The 20380-nt window shown below is 39.1% G+C and overlaps 1 protein-coding gene across 2 annotated transcripts in view; it reads right to left on the bottom strand.

The window, feature by feature from the left end:
• EMB1974 (NHL domain-containing protein) overlaps nt 1-20380 on the bottom strand; it is a 230278-nt gene that overhangs the window by 168614 nt on the left and 41284 nt on the right. The window lies entirely within an intron of this gene.

Genomic DNA, 20380 nt, shown 5'->3' on the forward strand with positions numbered 1-20380 from the left:
TATCCATGCAACACAAAGGCCGAAGATTCGTAATTGACCTGCACAGACAAATGGTAGGTGAGGAGGTAGCATCGTCAGACTTAGAAGGTGGAGGCGAGAGTGAGGATGAAGGAAAGAAGAGAATGGAATAGGACAAAGGAGTGTTGAGATTAGGAGGGTCAAATGATGACGACCTAGAGTCCGTGAACGACCTATTCCACTGGCAGATGGAGGATTACAAGCTCTTTCCGAACTGTAATATGTTAACAGTCGGCGAAGATGAGAAAGGAGAGGAAAATGAATGTCCGAAGGAATACAAAGAAGCGGAAGAAGGAAAGGTGGTTACGGCTGAAGCTGAAGGGAAAAAATACCGTACGAACCTAGAAAAAGGAAAGATTCCACCGTACAGTACACGGTGAACGGACCACGCAAAAAGAAAATGTTACACCACACCGCGGATTTAGTAGAAAGGTATCAGCAATAAGGAAAACACATTGTACAATCTGCACAGGAAACAAAGAAGAATGGCTTAATAAAAATTGCAGTTGTATGGAGTGAAGGTTCTATAATCAAGAATACAATTATTGACGGCAAGGAGTGGCAGTCGACGGAATTCATGGTATGGGTCACGAAGGTTACATAGAACAGGCATAAGGCATGGCACAACAAGCACTTGAAGTTGAACAGATTTCAATCAGGATAGCTAGTGTTGAAGTATAATGGACGCAACGAGATCAGACTAGGTAAATTTAAAATAAAGTCGGTCGGGCCATATAAAATCCATGAAGTGGGCAATAACAGAGCAATAAAATAATGGACGCTCAACGAGAAGGAAGTAGCTAATGCAATGAATGGATCGAAGCTGAAAGTCTATCATGAAAAAAATAACGCACCTCCGTGGACGAACAATTGAGAGATAGTATAAAAGTAGTAACTATTAATGTATATATGTAAATGTAGATAATATATAAAGTTGAGCATATTTTCTAAGTACAGACCTAGAAGTAATAAAGTAATGAGTATAAAGAACAGGATTATTACCATACAGCTTTGGAAATCCTTACAGTAGCATGAAAAAGAGAGATTGGGAAGAAGGAAAAGCAACCACCATACAGTCCTAAGAGTATAAGAAAGTGAGCGCATAGACATAAGTGAGGGAACAAAGACACGGTATAGACAAGCATCAAAAGGAATTCTGGCCATACAAGCACATGTGGAGGAGAGTAGAAGGGAGTACGGTTGCCATAAAATAGGGTCGTACGGCCTATTAAGAGCGTAAGCAAGAAATGAAGGCAGTAAAGAAAAACAAAACATTGTACGGCCTAGGAAGGACGTCATACGTCCAAGCAAAAGACAACAGAAAATCACAGGTCATCCACCGTACAGCCAAACAAGAGAAGATATTGTACATGACACACAATACAACTCAAGGGAAGGGAATAAGTATCACCATATGAGTAACAACCAGCTAGTGAATTGGACCGTACAGACTCAAGAAGAGCACAAGTAAAGGTGTCATACGGCCGTAAGGAAGACACAAATCGTATGGCCAATTGATCCACCATACAGCACGATCAAGCGAGGAGTGGAAAGCACGTAGACAACACATCAATGTACCGTACGGCATTCAAGTGAGAAGTTATCGTACGGACGTACAACTCAGGAAGCAATGAATACCATGCAGTCGTACGGCAAGTAAATGTAAGGGGAAGACATGTCTAAACATTGCACCATACGAAAGCCACAGGAACATGGCCATACGGCTTTAGGAAGAATAAAGGAAGGCATTATCGTATGGCATACGGCTGAAAACCAGAAGAGCCATACGGACCAGTTATAAAGACCATAAGGCAATAGGTACGACAGGTAGAAAAGATAATAATCGTACACATTTGAAACCATTGCACAATCACCGTAGAACAGAGCATAGCTTGTTGGAAGAACACTAAAGCAATCATCGTACAGACACAAAAGAAGGGTGACAGGAGGTTCTCTAAAAAAAAATGACGACAAATAAAAAATATTCACAATGAATAACATCTGATACCGAAAGGAAGGGAAAGCCATAAACAGGTAGTAAAACATAAGCGTTTGGGGCTCTGCCCAAGACCCCGCAGAGGCGCTGCCCCTCAACCCCGTTGGGGGCAATGCCCCCTAGACCCTTAATTAATTCAATTATCAATCATCGGAAGTGTGACCAATTGATGAGACCTGAAGCTACTGCAAGCATGGAGTGTTTGTATGCCAGAGGTGGAGAGAGCACTAGAGAAGCCTTTCAAGAGGGGTGCTACGCTTTGAGGCACTCAGAGTAGGTGTTTGACGTGAGGTTGTCTTGGTGGATGCATAGAGAGCTCAAAGGAGTTGATCATCCAGTTGGAAGCAGAGAATGCGGCATTTTTGGTAGCTATCAAGCTCAGATTGGCTAAGGTGACAGTATTGTGTTAGCAGAGGCTACAGATGCAACGTGTTTTTGGAGACCAGGTGGTGTAGGCACAGGACAAATGTAAATGTGGTGTGATGGAAAAAGATCTATAGTTAGTCAATTAATGTATTCCGTTTTGTTAATTGTCGTCCGAAGACAACTTTTCTTTTTGAGGGGGATGATGTTGTCGGTAAATTCTATATTGTAGCCGATGGGTAGAATAGTATCCGAAAGGGTGCGTAACTGTTGAGTCACCCCTTCGGAAAAGTATATGTACACTGTCTGGAATGGACTTTGGATCATCATCGTAATCAACATCATTGGAGTTATTGTAATAAGCATATTGCGTATATGAATAAAGTATTTATTCTGTGTTATATCTTACTATACTACATGCGATAAATATCCTCTTACCCTGTACGATAAACAATTTTTGCAATTTGTTAGAATTAAGTTACTTTCATGTCTTTGAACTAATATAACTTATAGGATTATAGCATGGAAATCATCTACTTCTGAAAGTTTGTACACCCCAACGGTAGAAATTTACCTTTAAAAGGAATTGCATAGAGGTCTGTTAACTTCATAGTCGTTCTTGTAGATTAGAAAAACTAGAAATAGATCTCAGCCAGTACGTCTTCAATCATCCTTTTGGTTGGTGTTTGGTATCAGTATCACTATTTCCAACTATTAGATAGAAGTGTAGTTAAAGAGATTAAGTTTGGCCATTACCTACTCCGCAAGTACGTGAATTTCTTTCTAGAAACAAGAGGAAAGAATATCGGTAACATCCTTATAAATATCTCTTAACTTCTTACTTACCTGGAGTTGATACAAGGAACGGTGAGAAGGGGGAGCTTTCCGTTTCAGATAAGAGAGACTCTGTCTCACACGCTATGGCTGGTAACCCTATTTTGCAACTGATTTTGCATAAACTGTCAGTAGTAAAATATCCACTCAGCACATCCATGATCGATACAATTGGCAATGAATATGCAACAATTCGTACACAATGCTAAACTTGTGGATTTGACAAGAAATTGGAATGTTTTTATTATGTCAAACACCAAACAGTACTTAATTGTGTCACAGCACTTTGTAGTTTTCACTTAGAGAAGATTATTGGGCCTCATCGTTGGTGAAGACTCAAAATACTTAAACCCAATTCTCTCTCATACCCAAGGACTGTCTACCTAAGGAAGTTTGACTGAATGCCATCACCACTTCATGTGAATATAGTGATCTCATGAAGTTAATGTAAGCCCACTGGTGTAAATGCAACTCACAATGTGTTAATCTTCAATGTTCTTAGTCTCATTTGGAAACGTCTTCTCGAATACAACTCTTTTTTGTGGGAGCATGATGGTCTTGTTATAAAAACAATGTCAAAAAGAAAGGATGTGAAGTGGACAACCTGCAACAACTCAATCTTGGACAGCCTGCACCTTGAGATTACCATCACCTATAGCTGCCCTCACACATCAATAGCCACACAATAAGCCTATTTGTAAGAACCACTGTAAATTCTGACCTGAATTTTCAGTTTTGGCTGCTTGATATCTTGTCATACAGTTGGCATGCTAAATGTCTGAAAGCTGATTGATGAGGTTTGGATTTGTGTTTGATATTCGTTTTCAAAGCCAAGTCATAGATAAACATATATAAATGATAATCAATAACATAAGAAACAAGTGATGAACACACCATAACTTCATGATTTATCCCAACAATGGAAACTACAATGATATGGGTCTGATATTACTAAAACAGCAAACAAGTCCCTTCAAATATGAAAGTTATAATTACTAAAGTTGATCACACACATAACCGGAAGCATAAATAGAAGCCCAATAGGAAGGAGAAAGCATGGCTGCCTTTAACAGCGACCAAATATGAAGTGCTTGACTGGTATAGGCTGAAAGTGACTCCTGGAATTATGATATATAAAAATGGCCTCCAAACCCTAACTGAACAATGCCAAATCCTTCTTCAAAATTGCAGGAATCACCAAAATGAGGTTTCAAAACCCTAGATCCAGCAAACTAAAATTATTTCAGTCAAAACACTGTGAAAACAATGCCAAATAAATGCTATAGTTGTATCATGATCAAAATTGTGATTATCTTCAATTCCTGTCAAACCCTCCAAAGAGATTTCTAGTTGAAACCATGAGAAGTTTGATAATAAGAACAATGGTGAATTTGAGATGAACCATGCATAAGAGGGATTTGGACTTCTGTCCAAACCAGTGTGGAATTCTAAGGGTTTTTGTCCTCAGATTTCCTATATTGAAAGCCAAGCTTCCAAACTTATTAGAGAGAATAAAATAAAACCACCAATATCAAAAGCCTTCCTCAAATCTACTTTTATAATACAACATGAAGTTTTCGGAAACCCTATTTAAATTTTCCAGTTTCAGTATTTTAATATTTAACTTACATATAGGAAATAATACTAAAGTGATCCCTTGATTTAATTTTTTCATTAATATAATCACTTCAATATCCTTACACCTCTGTATGTTGGCACCTCATTTGACATAATAATTAAATACCACTCTGTGTGCCCTTTAATCATAAAGAAATTGAATTTAGTTAATTATCTTAAAATCAATGCTAAATTAGACTTTGATTAATTAAATTAAATGATTAAAGTACATTAAATGCCAAATATCAAATGAAAAACTGATCTTACCAACTTTTTGGATATAGCAATGGTGTCCTCTAACCATCCAAATTACTTAACATAAATATTATGGACATAAAGAGTCTAAGTGACTTAATATAAATAGTGTGTCTATAAACAGACCCTGAAAGACCTCTAGAAGGCAAACCAAAAACACACTAAGCACTAAGATGGAGAGTACCAAAATAGACACCTAAAGGAACAACTAAGTAACCTTAAATTGCCCTCAAAGGACCCTCTAATCACCACATTAGCCTACTGGGACCACCAATAATAGACTAACCTCTGAAAACAAATAATGCTTAGGAAGGCACAAAAATTGGGACATTGCAATCCGCCCTTCACAAAGATTGGTTGCCCTCAACCAATCTACATCTACATACCAAACCAAATGCTATTTGCACCTATATACCAATTGGAATACCAGGACCCCATACCATTCTCAAAGATATTGCTCTTCCAATCCGCTGCATCACTCTAATATAACTGTCATCATCCACACTATCATGCTACAACATCTTGGGAAGCATTTCATCCATCATGCAAATCCCAAGATCCCAAACACTGAGACTCATCATATATCTTGAGTTGTTAGATAGGTGTCCTAGAATAAGTCAACCAAAGGGAGTATCCTCATGTTGCTGAATTCTCCATATTATAACCTCCCATGGTTGCACTCCACCAGGATCCCATAGACAAATTGGTCATCCACTTGCCCATTTATCTAAAAACTCTCGATGCTCTACATTGTGAGTTTGTAGAGTATATTTGGTAAAAGAAGAAGACATCATGGAGCATGTAGTGGAAAATAGTACTTCATGTTCACAAACCTTTGAGCTTTAAGTTACAACACAAGAATAGAGGGTTGTTCTACATTTATGGGCATGGAACTACACTTATTCTATTGCAAGATAACTTGCAATTAAACTCTATCTCACTAAGAACATTAAAAATTAAAGATTGGAACCCACCGACATGCTGTAATTTCCCATACCAATAGGCCACTAAATAAAACCCTAAATTTAATGCACGGCTAAAGTATATTACTGAAATAAAAGAAATAATAGTGCCAATGTATTCATTCAATGAAAACCAAATGTTTTTACAAATGATATGTCAATTTTCAGCACTGAAACATTATGACCCGTCACATTACAGATAACCCTAACTGGCCGTATACAATTGAGAATTTATTACAACTACAAACTGAAATGAGAACCTGGATTGATCAAATACTGGAGACTGACTGTTGAAGTTGATATGGTGAAACTGCAGCTCCACTTGAAACTCCAAATCAGCAATTAAGCACAAATGAGAGGACTTAAATATCCTTCCCACAGCTGCAATAATTCAAGTGATCTCTCACACCCTCAAAATTGCGTACCAATTGAGAGTTTTCATTCTCAATGGCCAATTGTGACTATTTGCAGAAACCCTAGGCTCCACAACGCACATAAGAAAAAATCAATAATAAATCTCGATGATAGACAATGAGCCCTCAATGCCTATTTATTCTTTTTTCCTTGATAGGTCGGCCTCCTTTTTTAATTTTTCTCCGCTTCTTCCAGCAACCTCTAGAAGCTTTTTTTTAAAATTTAATTTATAAAGTTACCTTGTAATATATATTTTTTAATTGATAACTTTATAATTAATTCCTCCAAAAATAAATGGGCCATTACAAGTCCGCCCCTCCTAAAATTGCTTGGCCTCAAGCAATCTTAATGCTGGATGCTGCAAAATCACTTCTCCCTCCCAAGTAGCATCTTCAATAGGTAAATCTTTCCACTTAACTAGATACTCTTTGATTACTCTCCTGCAAAGCTGCTTCTCTCTACTATCCAGAATGAATTCTGGCACTAAGATCAATTTCCCTTCATCATCCAAGGGAGGTAATACTGCAGAAGGCATCACATTCTGACCCAACGCCTTTTTGAGGCGTGATACATGAAAGACATTGTGCACTCGACTATCTGTGGGAAGCTCCAACTCATAAGCCACCTCACCAACTCGTTTGATGATCTTGAATCGTCCATAATAGCGTGGCTTGAGTTTTTCTGTACCACTCTTCTTGAGAGTGGACTGCTTATATGGCTGCAACATGAGGTAAACCATATCATTTACCTCAAAACTACGCTCACTCCTCTTCTTGTCTGTATACTGTTTTTGCTGGTTCTGAGCTCTAGCAATGTTGTTTTTGAGAGTAGCAACTATATCCTTACTTTCCTGTAATAGTTCACTTGCACGAGGTACTCGACTGTCTCCCAACAACAAATCTAAGAAACTAGGTGCCTCATAACCGTAAAGTGCCATGAAGGGTGTCATTTGTATAGTCATATGATATGTAGTATTGTAACAATACTCACAGAGATATATCCATCTGACCCAAGCTCGCCGTTGATCTGCCACATAATTCCTCAAATACCCTTCCACCCATTTGTTTACAATCTCTGTTTGACCATCACTCTATGGGTGATAACTGGTACTAGGTGTAAGCTCAGTGCCAGACAACCGAAATATCTCCTGCCAAAAGTGACTCATGAAGCGGCTGTCCCTGTCACTCACAATGCTCCGAGGTAACCCGTGTAATCTAAAAATCTCCCTGAAGAAGACCTCTGCCACCTGAGTTGCTGAGTATGTAGAAGCGATAGGGAAGAAATGAGCATATTTTGTCAGCCTATCCACCACCACATAGATACAATCACGCCCCTGGGCCCTAGGCAAGCTCGTAATAAAATCCATAGAGATGCACTCCCGCTTCTTGTCAGGAATAGGAAGTGGCTGCAAGAGCCCTATTGGAAAAGTGTGCTCTTGTTTGTTCTACTGGCAAACATGACACTCACGCACATACTGCAAAACATCAGCCTTAAGTCCCTTCCAAGTGAATCGTTCTCGAACTAACCTGTAAGTCTTGAAATACCCAGGATGGCCTGCTGTAGGTGAATTATGGAATGCTCTCAAAATCAACTGCTTCACTTTCAATCCTGGGACTAAGTAAATCCTGTTTTTGTAAATGATCAAATCATCTATGAGAGTGTATCTAGTGTCGATTGTTGTCCCCTCCACTATAGAAGAGGCCCACGTGTCTTTGGCATATTTTGCTACAATCAAGTGTCGCCAATCCTCTGACATCTGAATCATAGAAGTGAGGTGTGGCCTACGAGATAAAGCATCTGCAACAATATTTTGTGTCCCCTTAACATATGTGATATCAAAATCATATGCTTGTAACTTACTCACCCACTTTTGCTGACGATCATTCAGGTCCCGCTGTCCCAAAAAGTGCTTCAAACTATTATGATCAGTTTTAATACAAAATTTGCTGCCCATAAGATACTGTCTGAATTTGGCCAAGGCATGCATGATGGCCAGCATCTCCTTATCATATATTCTGAATGATCTCTCAGCCCTTCTGAGTTTCCTACTCTCATAAGCTATAGGATGCTTGTCTTGCATGAGTACAGCACCAACTCCCTCTCCAGAAGCATCTCATTGAAGCTCAAATGGCTTCGTGAAATCAGGCAATGCTAATACTGGGCATGTAGTCATTATTTCCTTGAACTACATAAAACACTCTTGTGCCTCCCGAGTCCACACAAATGCCCCTTTCTTCAGCAAATCTGTCATGGGTGTTGCATGTCGTGAGTAACCACTAACAAACCTGCGATAGAATCCACATAGACCAAGGAACCCTCTTAACTGTGTAAGGTTCTCTGGTGGTGGCCAATCAACAATAGCACGGATCTTTTCAGGATCCATTCGCACTCCTTCCGCACTAATGATGTGTCCAAGATACAACAATTCTGTCATCCCCAAATCACATTTGGACTCCTTGGCATACAAGGACTCGCTCTATAAAATGCTTAATACTGTCTCCAACTGCTCTAAATGTTCCTTCCATGTCCTTCACAAATTTCCTCAATTGATGGTGGAAGACCTTGTTCATAGTGGACTGAAAAGTGGCAGGTGCATTAGTCAAACCAAAAGGCATGACTACAAACTCAAAATGACCGTAATAACATCTAAAAGTAGTTTTTTCAATATCCTGCTCTCGAACTCTGATTTGGTGATACCCTGATCTCAAATCAATTTTTGTGAAATAACAAGCCCCATGCAATTCGTCTATTAGCTCATCGATGCATGGGATGGGATACTTGTTCTTTATAGTTCTCTTATTCAACACCCTATAATCAATACACATTCGTAGAGTTCCATCCTTCTTTTTTACCAAAACAACAGAAGATGCAAAAGGTGACTTACTTGGTCTGATGTGTCCCATTGCTAGCAACTCGTTGATGGTCCTCTCGATCTCATCTTTGAGTCGTTTTGGGTGCCGGTATGGTGTGATCATGACAGGCTTAGCACCTTCCTCCAACTCGATAATGTGCTCAATGCCTCTGTCTGGTGGCCTGCCTGGTGGAATCTCACTGAATACCTTCCCATACTTGATTCTCAATTTTTGAATATCTGGATGATATTCAGTATTATATTGCTCCCCCTGGATAGGCATCAAGGCACATATTGCTGCCCACTCTATATTATTATGCCTGGCTAATCTCTCCAAACGCCTAAATGAGATAGTCCTAACATCACCATTACGGATAGCCTTCAGCACATGAGCCCTGCCATCCACCACGAATCGTATCCATATCCTCCAATCTCAGGGTAACCTCCTTCAAAGAATGTAGCCATTGCATCCCACGTACTATGTCCATATCACCCATGTTGACCACATGATAGTCTACCTTTGTTTAGGCGCAAAGGTAGATCTCACACCATCCTATCACAACGAAGAGTATATCCATCAGCTACCTTAACTCTTAGTCCCTCGAACTCCTCAGTAATGAGTCCACGCCTCTCCACAAATCGTGCATCAATGAAATTATGCGTGGCACCTGTATCCAACAGAGTAATAATCTTTTGTCCTACCAAGACCCCTCGAAATCTGAAAGATCCCTCTCTTTGAATACTAGACAAACGTGCCTCCTGTAAATGTATCTCTAGAGCCTCTTTTTTCTCAGCACTATCTACCTCTTGTTCACCCTCTACCTCATCAAGATCCTCATCATGGTGCTCTGAGATGTCTGAATCTGACCCTTCATAATAAGCCCACATCACCCGGTTAGCCTTCCCCTTAGGCTTCATAGGACAATCATGACCAAACTCATAGGGACCTTTGCAAAAGAATCATAGCTTCTTCCTACGCAGGTCATTAAGTGTTTCCTTATCCCAAGGTGCAGCTAGCTTATCTTTTGAGTCACTAACCTTCTCTTTACCCTTGCTGAATTCCCCTTTGTTATCTCTAAATGATGAAGAACCCTTTGAACTAAACCGGTTTGCTGGAGCTGCAAGTTCCATACTACGGGCTTTCTTCATGGCTTCCTGTAATGTAGAGGATCAAAGGCCTTTACCCACCCCTTGAGTGGTTCAGTTAATCCTTCTGTGAATAAAATGACTAGCCTCTTTTCTGAAATGTCAAGCACCATCGCTGCAAGCTTTTGGAAGTCATTGGTAAATTGTTCTAAGCCTCCTGACTGTCTCAACTGGGCTAACTCCCGGAAATAAACTTCAGGATTTTTTTTATCAAACCTTTCTATCAATCTATCCACAAACTCCTGATAAGTGGTTACCTGATTGTGTTGCAATGTGATCATGCCATGCGTCCACCAATCATGTGCTGCCCCATCTAAGTGTAAAGTGGCATACTTGAGTGCTTCAATTTTTGTCATAGTCTTCAAAGATAGGAAAGTATCCACCTTATGAATCCAAGCACGAGCAGTCATTTTTCCACTGCCATCAAATGTGGGTAATACCAACTTGTTGGTGACCTGTTGCAACTCACTGTGTTTATCTACTTGCTTCTGCCTGGCAGCTCTATAGTTCAGGTACCTGTCAAATGTCCATCCATCCTGTACATATTCTGGTAATGAATCCCACTCATTCCTCGCTTTTCGGAGTTCATCTACAATATCTGTTACCATAGCATCAGGTGTGTGTGCTGGAGTTTCTTCTCTAAATGTAGGACGTGTGGGTCTATCAGCTGTTCCAGACCGTGTCCTATGTTGTGATCCTGCTATGCTTCTATCATCCTGATCATGATTATTTCTCCTATTTTCCCCAATCAAATGTTGCATCATAACCATCATTGCCTGTGTACTTGCCTCTATTGACTGTAGAAGCCTCTCCTGTTGATGTAAAGTCTCATCATCTCGCACACTTCTGAATGGGCTTGGAGAATGTCTCTCAGCCATATTCTTAGTTATGCTGGTTCCTTTGTAAACTAAATTAAATGGTGGCTGGGTAACCCTATCGGGCTGGCAGGAAACCGCTCTGATACCACTGTAATGACCCGTACCAATAGGCCACTAAATAAAACCCTAAATTTAATGCACGGCTAAAGTATATTGCTGAAATAAAAGAAATAATAGTGCCAATGTATTCATTCAATGAAAACCAAATGTTTTTACAAATGATATGTCAATTTTCAGCACTGAAACATTATGACTTGGCACATTACAGATAACCCTAACTAGCCGTATACAATTGAGAATTTATTACAACTACAAACTGAAATGAGAACCTGGATTGATCAGATACTGGAGACTGACTGCTGAAGTTGATATGGTGAAAGTGCAGCTCCACTTGAAACTCCAAATCGGCAATTAAGCACAAATGAAAGGACTGAAATATCCTTCCCACAGCTGCAATAATTCAGGTGATCTCTCACACCCTCAAAATTGTGTACCAATTGAGAGTTTTCGTTCTCAATGGCCAATTGTGACTGTTTGCAAAAACCCTAGGCTCCACAACGCACATAAGAAAAAAGCAATAATAAATCTCGATGATAGACAATGAGCCCTCAATGCCTATTTATTCTTTTTTTCTTGATAGGTCGGCCTCCCTTTTTAATTTTTCTCCGCTTCTTCCAGCAACCTCTAGAAGCTTTTTTTTTTTTATTTAATTTATAAAGTTACCTTGTAATATATATTTTTAAATTGATAACTTTATAATTAATTCCTCCAAAAATAAATGGGACATTACACATGCACATATGACATATCCATTGGCCTATGACTCTATTTGACCAACAAATAAAAGACTCTTTTCATTACATACTATGTAACGGTCTTCTAGGTCGTCACGTATATGTTTGTGTGTGTGTTTTGTACTAATGAACCCAAACCCCATTTCAAAATAATTTTGTACCATCAAATCTGTTCTTTGAACTCGAAACCAAAACCAAAAACTTAGTTTAATTTGTCAAGTCTTTGCCAAGTTCTACCCAGTTTGGGCATCAAGTCCAAATCCAAGTCAAAAATCAGCTTGCTGAATCCAAGTCTTGTAATGCTGATATAAATTATTTTGAACCTCCAATAACTCAACACTTTGCAAGATCAGCAAGCCTCCAATACAAAGACTATAATGTCCCCTTCTCTGTGCTAGGCCGTACTAGCACCTTGTTGGTCTATCTTTCCATCCGGAGAGGCTAACGGCATTAATCTTGAGGATACCAGCCAGTCACAGGAGTTTATTTGGTTTTGTTAGGGAAATTATTTTGTTGAGGAGGTTTTCTATAGTTAAGTCACTTCATTTTATAAAGTTACTTTATAAAGTTATTTTATGACTTCAAAGTCATTTTATAATAAAAGTAACTTAAGTGGCTAAATTATGAAAATGGCTTTTATCCCACAATGCCTAATTGTTCTTACTTCCCCTTATATCGAGGTTATAAAAGCAATGAGCTTCCTTGGGATTGACACCATGGAATATGATATTATTCAAAGAACAAAGGTTGCTTAAATGTGACTAGTTGCTCTTGAGGACGAAACCCCTCGAGACAATGGGGGAGCTGGACATAGCCCCAGCATCTCATCGAAGGCTTCACTCCTAACCAAACATGGAGTTTGCATAGTGATTCATCACAGCTGTGGGACAAACTTCAAAAGTAAGTGATCTATCATACACAGGAAGAGACTTTATTCTGAGATTTACTAGAGATAGCAGAGTTAACAGGCAGGGTGTGAGTTAGTAGCCATCACGGATATCAACATAGCAGGGAGGCTGTACTGGCAATCACATACATTCAGATAAGCAGTCCAACTCATCACGTGGAGATTGGAGGCGTCAGCATCTTACATTCTCAGCGTAGGGAGGAAGGAAGAAATAAAGAAACCCGACTATCACAGGCCGCGGGTAGCATAACTGGAGTGCAGGTCCACATGACCACTAGCAACGAATGTGGGGAGCAACTGGGGATTCAATACAGGCCGCCATGAGTCTGTACTAAGCGAGTTGGCAAATGGGACTCTATCGAAGTCATGATCGGGTGAAGAGGCAGACCATTCACGGCAACGTCAGGTGCCATTGTTACTTGCCTTATGTTTATTTATGTAAAACATCTAGTCTATAAGTTCAGGCCAGTATAGACATTTATGAATATTGTTGCTAAAATGTCCATTGTGGAGTGTAACTCGGATAAGTGAATCTCCGGTTGAATGTGTTTGAAAACATACTGCGATCTCTGAGTCGCTTTTGACCATTCACGTTATTGCATTGTTGTTCTACCATCTTGCGGCAGAGTTAGAAATACTGAGGTAAAACCGTTGGTCACCATTTCTAACCATAAATTAAGTCTGATTAGAAATTTGCTATTGTTGTACAGGTTTGGTTTCTTACAAAGACCTTAGGGTCTAGGATCACCAAAAAATCATATTCTGGGAAAACAGATACTGAAATTAACTGCATCAATTTTCACTCGGAAAACAGCAAAAGTTTGAACATGACAACCTTCAAATTGAGATAAATGAAAACTATTGCCTTTATTGTTCATCTACAAATTGAGAATACGTCACTCTAGCATTCAAGGTGGAACAACAAAGCCAAATAATTCAACCCACGAATTTGGATTGTATGAGACTCCAATACACGCTTGAATAATATAGGTCAATAGTTACAAAAGTAATAAAAACTGGTATTAAAAATGATATTAGCTAGGATACATGACCAGAGTCAAATAACATAGTACCATGTACGTGACTCATAATAACCATGGTTACCTAGAAAGTTGTAACAATACGCATGGTACTGATTCCCTGTATCCAAAAAAGTGTCCCCATATGTCAAGGGACATGAGATAACAATTCCTAGGCTTTCTACAAGAATCCCAGTAGTATCCCCATGAAATTTAGGAAAATCTTCATAGAAATTTCAAATACCTTATACTGCTATACATGACATATGAATTAAGCTGAGTATTTCCTAATGTGCTAGTAACTTATAGAGTTAGAATTAAAGAAAAACATTGGGAAAATAGTATGCTCCTAATTTTTCCAATCCAATTTACAATATTCTGATGAAATTTGACAGGACCACAATACTATTCAGCTATATTCACAATACATACAGCATCAACAAATGAAAAATAGACACTAATTAAACATGTTTATTATAGATTAATTGTACATCTCTGTAATGCCCCATGAGTTGCAATGCCAAATTCTGTATAGAGGAGAGAGAAATACCCTTCTTAAGCTTAGAAGCATTAAAACTGGGATGTACATATGCAAAAATAAATAACATGCTTGCACAATAATCTAGCAACAACCTGGGCTTACTCTAGTATGTTTCGAACTGACTTATAAATGTCCATAGCACTGTGCAGAATTACGTTTTGTAGTCATGAATATAGAAATAAATTAACATGGGAAAGTGAAGCTGCTCCAAGTCTAAAGTGTTGAATATGTTGCCATTGATCTCAAAGGTTGATGGTCGAGGTCATATAAATTCTTCAAGATTGCTCAAAGTAATAGAGAAATGGAATGAGCTGCCTGGCTGTCTGCTTGACCTGGTTGCTTCTCTAGTTGAACTACTTGGTTGCTTGAACTACTTAGTTGGATGCTTGAGCTGGTTGGTTGTTTGGATGAGCTACATGGTTGTCTGATTGTGTGCTTGTGCTGATTAATTTTCTACTTGAGCTGGTTGGATGTCTACTTTAGCTGCCTACTTGTCTACTTAACCTACTGACATGTGCCAAGACGGATTAATTGTCATCTCATCAATATTGGCGTCTCAAGCCTTTGAGTTTCAATTAAATAAAAGTTATGTTTAGGAGATGAAAGTTTTCTTGGCTTTCGATTTCCTAATTTTGTTTCTGATTAAATATTACAGCCAGAAATAGCTGGGGAGGTGGCTACACGTATGTGTGACGGCAAAAAAAATTATTTATTGTGAAATAGAATCATAATCTCTAGGAGAAAGAAGCCAGTACGTGCTCTCCCTAACTTTGCACTTCTCAAAATCCTATATGTGAATTTCAAATTACTCTCAATTTTCTACAGCAGTTTATTTGTCAATTACTCTTACTTTAAAAAAAAGTTTCAAGTCCACATTGTCATATGTGATGCCACATTAGTTGGTTTTATTAATTTTATGAAGGTGTCGAAAATGGTCCAAAAACAGGTAAGACCCATAGGTATACACTAAATCATGTTTAATGGTGCCTTGATGTGGTATCAAAGGCATGCTTGTTTTTTGAAAATTAGAGGCATCTTTTTGGGATGTGCATTGATGGGACATTTTTAGTGCACCACTATAGGTCTATTTTGATCACCGACTGATCTGTTTTGTTCACCTTCTATATCACCTATTGGACCCCACTCATGTATTGGCTCCTCTTCCCTACATGTTATTCCTTATCCCATACAGTGCTTTCTTCAGATTCTGTGTAACATTTTTTAGTTAGGCAGCTCTAAATTGGTGGAAGGCATTTTATCGTTAAGGGTAATATTATTAGTATCATTTATAGCGGATGTTATTGAGAGTGATGATCAGATTGAGTTGATACATGTTTCTATTGTAAGCTGTATTATTTTCCAGTACTAATTCTGGGCAGTGTTTTATAGCAGGAATAATTTACATGGAAGTGAGAGAAATTCAGTGGAGGTACGACTGCAATCCATTTTTGTATTCTGAACAAAACAGTTATTACATCTGTTTTCTAATTGGACCGGACAATAAAAATAGCCGAGCATGATTGTGTCAATTAACATTATCAGATTTTCACAATCCATTTCAATGCAACAATTTGGTTTCTGGATTTGATTGTGTGTGTTTTTTTATCATGTTGCATAATTGAGTCAGTTTCCTTTTCTGAAAATGGTCCAGCAGAATAAAACCATTTGGATGACCAATTTTTGGGTCATATTTTTCTGCTATTGTTGGGCGTTCTTTCTGGCCAGACTTAGCAGTTATATTGATTTTAAGGAATAAGAAGAGGCTGATGACAAAGGTTTTAGGGTGTTGTGCAACTAAGAACTCGGCTTTCTGTAAACAGCAGTCATTATTGTTCTTGACGTTGGGTAAGGAACTTAGGGTGTATTGAAAATAGTATTGGTGTCTGAATTTTTATTTGCTCAGATGTGTGGTGACTAGATGAGGGAAATTCTTCCCAAGTCAAACCATATTTGAGTAATAAGTAGAGAATATAAATAGGAATGAGGAGGTGTTAATAGTGTTTGCAAAGGAAAAATTGTACCGTGTATGTGACTTGGTAGAAGGATGAAGGAATTGTGCGTTACTGATTCAGGTAGCTGGATATATTGCTGTGTGTGTTGTTATGAATTAAAGTGCTGAGCATATGATGTTTTCTTAGTTTCAAAAAAAATTCAGTTGCACATTTCACTTGGTGCTCAAACTAATGTTGGTGCCTCAGCTGATCCGAATTGGTGCTTCAAGAAGAGTTGGTGCTCTCTAAGAATCGGTGCTTGCTCTTATAATCTAGGTTGGTGCCCATTTCGTAAATAAAAGTTATTGTGTTGTGGATTTTGTAATGTCCCTATTTTTAGCAGGGTCTTGCAATTGGCTTGGTCAGTTCACCATCGCGACCCTCGTGAGCTAACAGTGGGATTTGAGGGTCTCAATTGTGGGGTTATAGGCTTTTCAGCAGCCTATGGTGTGTATTACCTCCTTTAGACGATGAGGGAAAATTGATTTTAGTGCCAGAATCCATCCTGGAGAGCAGAGAAAAGCAGCTTCGCAAAAGAGTGATCAAAGAATACTTGGTTAAGTGGAAAGATCTACCTGTTGAGGATGCTACTTGGGAGGGGGAAGCTATTTTGCAGCACCCGGCATTGAGATTGCTTGAGGCCAAGCAATTTCAGGAGGGGCGGACTGTAATGTCCCCTCTTTAGTTCGACATGACATTGATCATGGATTTTGCCTATTCCAGACTCTCGTAGGCAAATGGTGTGGAGAGAGAGTCAATTCTGCGAATCAGATGGTCATATCTTGCTCTTGAAGAAGTGTTAAGAGGTTATATTTTATTATTATGTGTTATTGGGGCCTACATGTTATAATTTTAAGTTGAGTTGCACTTTTTATTTTATAAAATTACTTTATTATAAAAAGTGCATTATAATGAGATTTTATAAAGGATGTTTCTAGAAGTTCTAGAAAAAGTGCATTATAATGAGATTTTATAAAGGATGTTTCTAGAAGTTCTAGCAACTTTTTAGAAAAGTGAATAAATAGACGGCTGGGCCTCTCATTTTGGACATGCTTGGATTTGAGATTTCTTCTACTTCTTCCATTGTGGAGCAAATTTGTAGTCTCTTGGGTCTGCAAATTATTATTTGATCTTTGGGAACGAATCACTCCCTTGGATTGGCGACTTTGAGGGTGTGAAATATCACCTGAATTGTTGCATTTGAGGAGTTGGTAATTCAGCCATCTCATTTGGACTTCATTGAGATTCAGTTATAAGGGTTTACTTTGGTTGGAATAAGGGTTTCAGTTGTGCCCTAGCATTTGTGGATTGATTAACAGGGTTTGAAGACACAGTTGTGCATTATTTTCAGACTGCCAGTCTAGGGTTTGGACCCACGTTTTTGCTCATAACTCCTAATTGGCTTGACGGATGAATTTCATATTTTAGGGGGTTATTCAGCAACCCTAGGCGCCCAGATTTATTGCTTTTGGAGTGACAAAAAACGCTGAAATATTTTTTATCTAGCATTCGTACCAGGTCGTACCTGTACGGCCCTGTCAGTTGGGCAGCAGCAGCAATTTTGTGAGTCGGTTTGGGGCAGATTGTGAGGTCTTCGTGTGGCATTAATTCAGCATTCATATCCGGCAAAATTGGAGCTATTCCAGGTGCACAAACTGAAGTTTTGATTGCCAAAATATTGCATGTTATGGATTAGAACAGTCAGCACTGTCATGGCATAAATAGTTATTTCCAGTCATTAATAACTGTTGTAAAAGTTTCGTCATTTGCATTCCAAATCTGAACTAGGTTATTGTTCATGTCATAACATTGCATTGTCAAGAGTTTGATGTATTAGAAGTGCATAGTTGTGACAGTCTCTCATTGTAATCAGTTCTATTTGCTGTCATAAAATCAGAATTGCATTGGACTTCATATTTGAGTTTCATATTGTCATCTATCTCTTAGATTGGTAGTGTTATAATCTGGAATTGTTGCTCATACATTATTGGCATCATATATTGAGGTTTCGTTGTACAACAATTAGTAATATTGCAGCCTTATTCGGTTACATGCCAACTGTTTGACAAAATTCCTAAGTCCAGTTTGAGGGTTTCAGTGGCCTTTATAGTAAGGGTCATTACAGTGGTATTAGAGCTATAAGTCCTGCCATCCTGTGGAGGTCTTATAGGGAATTTGGAACAGCTGGATAGAAGGGAAAGTGTTTGACGAAATGTCAAAACACTAAAATCAGAACATTTATGTTTGAGCATGCGACAGAGGCTTTATAATTTCCGCAATACCAAAGCAAGACAAGATAGGATTTCAAACCTGCAGAGCGAACAGTCTAGCTCATCTGTACAGGTGGACATAGAATCCAGTCATACAAACACAGGGGAGGTATTCTTTTATCAAGACTACGACTACAATATGGATAGAGGCGGGAATGCCGGTCCAGATCAGCGAGAGGAAAGATTTTTACAGTTATTAGACACCTTGGCACAGGGACAGCGATTAGCCGAACAAAGAGCACAGGAATAGAATCAGAGAATGGAGCTTATGATGCAGATGATGGCTCGTCAAATGGGGTTGAACGCTAACATAGGTGGAGGAAATAATCAGAATGGTAACAATCAGAATGGGAATAATCAGGATGGGATACATAATGGAGGCAAACAAATTGGGAACAATTTCGGTCATGCACCCCAGCAAGCTAGGACAGTGAGTTCGAGACCTATGATTCCCATGTTCCTTCCTAGAGCTCCAGAGCAGCCAGTACCAGAACCCTAGATCACTGACATACAGGATCAGCTGAGGAGAGATTGGGAAGCAGGAGGTCCAGATTTTACAGCTGCAATCACCTTTAGAGAGTATATGGATGTGCGGATGAAGCATATGCCCCGTGGACATGACAGGACTCAGAGCTATGAGCTACGAAAGAAAGTAGGGAAACTTCAGTTACCATATTATGATGGCTCGGGGAAGTCTACAGCAAGAGCTTGGGTTCAAAAACTTGACACATACTTTCAATTGAACCCTATGTCTGAGGAAGAAGCTATTAAGTATGCAGCAATTCACCTGGATGGGTTAGCACACGAGTGGTGGCAGCATGGTATGATCACTATGGGTCATGCACACATTACCTCATATGTGGAGTTTACGGAGAGACTGATTGAACGTTTTGATAAGAAGGATCCAGAACTCCATTTCAAGGAGTTAGCTCAGCTTAAACAATGGGGATCATTGGAAACATACATTTCAGAATTTCAGAAACTTGCAGTGTTAGTAACAGATGTATCTGAACGGAGGCTATTGGTTTTATTTATGGATGGGCTAGTTGATCCGTTGAGAGGGTGGATTAAAGCTCTCAACCCTCCCACTTTGCAGGAAGCCATTAAGAAAGCTCGTGACATGGATTCCTCTTTAGCTTCTAAAAATAAATTCCAGGCAAAGAGTTTCCCTTCAGGAAAAGATAGGGACAGGAAACCCTTTCATAGAGAGGCACAGCTACCTAAGGAGGAAAGTAAGAGGTTGGACAAGGAGACACTTAATGACTTGCGTAGGAAGAAGCTATGCTTCTATTGCAAAGGCCCGTATGAGTATGGCCATGACTATCCTATGAGGCCAAAAGGGAAGGCCAACCGAGCAATGTGGGCTTATTACGAAGGCTCAGATTCAGATAGTTCAGAATATCATGATGAGGATCCTGATGAAGCAGAGGGAGAGCAGGAGATAGACAGTGCAGGGCAACAGCAGGGAACAGAGCTACATTTACAGGAAGCACAACTGTCTAGTATCCAGAGAGAGGGATCTTT

Source organism: Cupressus sempervirens, chromosome 5 (assembly GCF_028749045.1).
Source record: "Cupressus sempervirens isolate cs-2001-9-10 chromosome 5, ASM2874904v1, whole genome shotgun sequence".
Taxonomy (NCBI): Eukaryota; Viridiplantae; Streptophyta; class Pinopsida; order Cupressales; family Cupressaceae; genus Cupressus; species Cupressus sempervirens.